Source organism: Marmota flaviventris, chromosome 13 (genome assembly GCF_047511675.1).
Source record: "Marmota flaviventris isolate mMarFla1 chromosome 13, mMarFla1.hap1, whole genome shotgun sequence".
NCBI classification, from domain to species: Eukaryota; Metazoa; Chordata; class Mammalia; order Rodentia; family Sciuridae; genus Marmota; species Marmota flaviventris.
This window is the reverse complement of record NC_092510.1, coordinates 104,899,873-104,905,067: the sequence shown is the minus strand read 5'-3', so window position 1 is coordinate 104,905,067 and position 5,195 is coordinate 104,899,873.

Here is a 5,195-nt window from a genome sequence, read left to right as displayed (position 1 = left end):
AGGAAAACAAGCGGGGTCCCACCGCCACACGCGAGGGCGGTCCCGCACCGCCTGCGACGCCAACCCGGCCTCCGGTCCCAGCCCCGGAGCCTCCCAACGAGACCCGCCGCCCCGCCACCACAGGGTGGCCCTCCACGCGACGAGACGCGCCTGGACGCCAAACGCCAGCATGCAACGCCACACCTCGTGCCGGTCGAGTCCCACGACCTGGGCCTCTACGGCCCCAGGGTCCGCTCGCTCACCACGCCGCCCGCGGAACGCTCCCAGGGGGGGGGCCGCGGCGGCCGCGCCCCAGGCCAGCGCACACGCACGCAGGCCGCCCGCCGGCTCGGGACCGGGAGCGGGCAGAGGGCCACTCGCAGCGGGCGAGGGGGAAGGGGGGACGGGGCCCCTCAACCCCCGGCTGCGCGAACAGAGCCCCACCGCCACCGCGCGCACACACGCGGCAGGCACCAGCGGCCCACACGGTGGCCCCACGTGCGCCAGAGGGCCCGGCCAGGCCCAGCGGGAACCCTCCCCCGACTCGAAGGGGGGGAGGCGTGGGCCGCGGTAGGCACCAAGAGCAGGCGCTCGGCCCCCACCCGCGGGGGGCCGGCGGACCCCCGCCCTCCCAGACGGCGGGAAGGGAGGGACTCTCGCCTACACACACCACCGACGGTAGCGTAGCGCACAAGGCAGGGGGCGGCCAATGGGGGAATCCGGTACCCCACACGAGGCACGCCCTTCACGGATCGCTAGAGAAACGTTCCTCACTGAGGGTGGGCGGCACCCGACCCAGCCCCTCTCCCAACCGGCCGCCGAGACAACGAGGGGGATCTGCGGTATGGGCAAGCACAAGGCTTCTTGAGCGTTCGCGGCCGGGGACACCCACAGCCCCATCGCCTCGGGGACCGGACCGGCCCCAGCTCGGCGTCCCGCCACAATCGCTCAAACGCCCGGGCAACGTCTCCTTTCCCCCACCGGAGGTGGGGAAGAGCGCCCGGGCGCCCGCTCGCCTAACACTCCCCATGCCACTCGGCACTGGGGACGACAACGCAACCCGCTCCCCCCGGAGAGGGAACGCGCAACGCTGCCGAGCTTACCGCCTCGATCCCCGGAGCGCAGCAACAACGCTCTTCCTTTCGGGCACTCGCCTCAGAAACCCCCGCAGACGGGGCGAGACCGACAGCGAGGCGGCGGCCGGCCGCGGCAGCGGCACTGGGATCGGGAACAGCACACACCGGCTCAGCCTCAGGCACCTCAGGAAACGACCCGGAGCGCCCCAGGAGCACCGAAGCAGAGGCGCACCGTCGCGCCAAAGCAGCACGGCGGCAGCCCTCCCCGTCGCGGGGAGGGCCACACACGGCCCTTGGCCGCCCAGAGCGGGCGGCGAGCGAGAAGCACCCGCTACGTCAAAGGACCCCGGGAGCGAGGTCGAGGCCGGATTCCGCACCCCCGCCCTTCCCCGCACCGCGAACGGGCGGGGAGGCAAGGCGAGGGACCCGCAGGCAGGACGAGAAGAGCTGGCCCATTCACCGTGAATGTCCGTCCCTCGCCTGGCGCGGCTTTGGTCCAGCCCAGGAGAGCGCAGAGTCACCACATCGATCAGCAGAGTGGGCGGGAGAGACCCAGGGAGCAGGGGGAGACCCGGCGAGGACCGCTTCTAAGAGGAGCCTGCTACGGCCTCACCGGCCCCACACCCCAGGGAGAGCGGCCGACGACACGGAACGGGGAACGCCTGACACGCGCGACTCAGAGCCATGGAAACGAGCGTCGTCACACCGCCCCCGGTGCCCGCAGCGAGGAGCGCACGGGCGGTAAAGGACCACCCGCCACCTCCCCCACCGCCCCCCGGCGCCAGAAGACCGGCCGGCCGGAGGTGGCACCACCACCGCGAGGGCACTCCAGGTGCGCCAAAGAGCCGTCGCACGCAGGCCCAGGCAAGCAGCTCCAGAGGGAACGGGTCCGGGCCACCCCATCAGCCCAGAGCCCGGCACGCACCCGGAGGCCCAAGCTCCCTCCCTCTGGCGGCACGCGCCAGAGGACAACGTGTCAGCACCTACCCGATGGCAGAAAACGGCCAACTCGGGCCAAAACAATCGCGACCGGGGCAACGGGGAACAGTTCACTCAGCACCGCCGCCTTCCCTGAACAGAGTCGCGGTCAGCACACCGCGAGATCGAGCCCATCACCGAGCTCCAGAGCCCCTAGGGACAACTGGTCGACCCTCGTGGACGAAGGCGAAAACAAGAGACGGGGACCACCATCTCCAACGAGCAGGACCGGGGGGCGGCCGGGGAACACGCTAAGGCGACCCACCACCGAAGGACGCCGGGCATAGCCATCAGGACAAGCCCCGGGCAGCGGGCCCCCAAAGAGGGAATGCGGCAAGGCCGGCCAAGCACACCCCTCTGGCCCGCCCGGCGCAGCCCCGCGGCCACGCGGCCAAAACCCGTGAGAGAGAGAGGGAGGGAGAGGGAGAGGCAGCGGGAGAAAAATAACACAGGAGTCCCGGCGACCGACCCAGACGGGGCCAAGCGAAGCCCGTGGCGGCGAAGGAACCGCTCAGACTGCCACCCGAGGCGCCCGCGGCCCGGACCGAGCAGGGAGAGAAGACAACCGACACACACACAAAGCCTGCCGGTCCAGTATACCGCCAACGGGCCACAACGGCCCAGCCCAGCGCGACCGAGACAGTTCCGCTGGCGCCGCCCAACTCCTGGATCTCTGTCTCGGCCACCGCCACCGAATATCACGCCTTGGCGACTTCCGAGGATCAGACGCTCCCATAAAAGCGGCCACCAGGTGGAGCTCGACAACCGTCAACCAAATCAGGCGGAAGGGACGCGGAACCTCGGGCGGCGTCAGCGGGATCCGCTCCGCAGGGGTCGTAGAGAGTCACCCGGACACATCCCACCAGCCGGGTCGCCCCGCCAGGGCCCCCCACAGCGGCGGGCGCGAGACGCAGGCAGATCGGCCCAGCACCCCTAGAGAATCCGGCCGGGGACACGGGCGGTGTGGGACTTCAAAACCGAAACCACCACGGTGAAGCCACTATCAGACGGGCAGATTGCTAGGCCACGGTCGGATCCATCCACAGAATGGAGGAATTGACAGAAACGTGTAAAAACCCGTTGAAATCGGTTGCTTGGGAATTTGATCTGCTGGTCTTTGGGCTTGGTGTTTCCGCCTGTTTCTGTACCCCAAAAAAAAAAAAAAAAAACCGGAAGATGAACAGCCTCTGAGAATCCTTCCTCCCACCAGCCGGGTCGCCCCGCCAGGGGTGTAGAAGATGAACAGCCTCTGAGAGGGTCAAGAGACACTTCTCAGAACTGGATATACAATCTATCTACAGTCTGTCTACAAAATGAAAAAGAGGAAAAAAAAGAAAGAATTTGTTTTTCCTATTTGGTCACAGTTAATAAGGCAGAATATAATAAAGTCAGTCAATAAGGATAATGAACCAAATTAAGATTTTTCTAACAAATGCAAAGGCATCTCCAGGAGGTTAGCTTGTACAATCTTTCCAAACAAGTTTGTTTCACATAATGGTGGATAATTGGAGGAGTGACTTGACTCATTGGATAATACGGTAAGACTCAAACTCAATTGTTAAAAGGCCAAAGCCAATTAAAAGGTCATGGGCCAAGCTTATAGCCTTTGTACATTTCCAAAATTTATTGACCACAAATTTTAAACAACAGCCTCAATACTAGACTTGTGTATCTACCTGTAAACTGGTTATCAGGTTCCCTTTATTTAGCATTCTAAGTGTTCTGTCATTTTTACTCATTTACATGAATCTTACTGCTTTCACGCTTGCCTTCCTTTGTTGTCTGTGGGTTCTATTCTTCAAATTCATGAGATAAAAATTAAGAAACAAATCGGCAGTAGGCTGCTAGTGTCATCCAATAAGAGCTGAAAAGTCACTCAAAGAAATCCCTGGTTCCATCAAAATCCAGTCTTTAAAATGGTCTTAAAAAAATACCTCAGACAAATGAACCTATCATTCTGCCTCTCAGAACAAAGATGCCTCCTTCACAGAATAAACAATTATCAACTATCCCTGCCACAGCGACTTTCACAGTCTGATGGAAGTTTGTAACCAGATTTCTGAAGATCCCCAGAGGTAAGGCGGGTGCTCCTGGGGACAAAGGAATCTGGCGTGGGGGGAGTTTCAGAGCAGAAGCACAGAAGGACCTTGACCAAATTTATGATGACTTAGTAATCACCATCCCTAAGTTTCCAAAATTCACCTTGTAAGAATATTACTGTCTAAGCAATGTTTGAATACTTGTTTAAACGTTTAAACAACATTTTCCAGCGGACCTGTCTCTCAGAAGGTGTAGCTCTTGCTCCTCAGGCTCAATGGGGATCAGGGAACATAGAGAGTTAGCATGCCTTTACCCACAGTTGTGCTTGTCCAGAAGGTATGGGCACCGTGACAAAGCTCAACCCCAGTATGGAATAATGAATGGCAAAATGTCACAGAGAACAAAGTTGGCTTGGATTTTACCTTACCTTCTCAATCCTGTCCAGAAAGAGCTCTTGGGCACAAGTTCAGCTGCCCTACAGCAGGACTCTCACTTGGAGCCCAACACAAATGCTGTATCCATGGTGAACGCCGAATGCTTGCAGCTGCTCAGAAGGCGCCATCACTACCCTCCAGACGCCATGCTGATCAGCGCTGGCACTGACCCCCGTGACTCCACGGAACTGTGCTGCTGCTCCAGGGCATGCGTGTGCACACCCATCAGGCCTGCTGGGAGATGGGTGGGGTAATCCTGGGACCTCCGGGGCAGGGCGTGGTGGCATCTGTTTGGCCAAGGGCAATTGAGGCCTGGAGAAGGCTTTTGTGAAATACCAGCACAGTCCGGATAAAACCTAATTGATCTCAGGGTGCTCAAAAGTTGGATGGTGGCCCAGAAGCCTCCACTATCCTTTTTCCTGTCTCTTTTGATCCCAAGATCTTGGTAAAATAGAGGAAACCCGAAGGAGTGTACCAGATTCGCTTCCCAGGCTTTTTGGCAGGAGCTCACGGTATGAGGAATATTTCATTTTTAAATGGATAATATAATAATGGAATCGCTTTGTTTCGCTTCCTACCCTGCAGATGTTAGAGTTCAAGTACTCCAATATGGCTGAGGCAGGTTACCACTACATTGATACAGGATGACAAGACAAGGAGATTAATCATCACGTCCCTATTTACCATG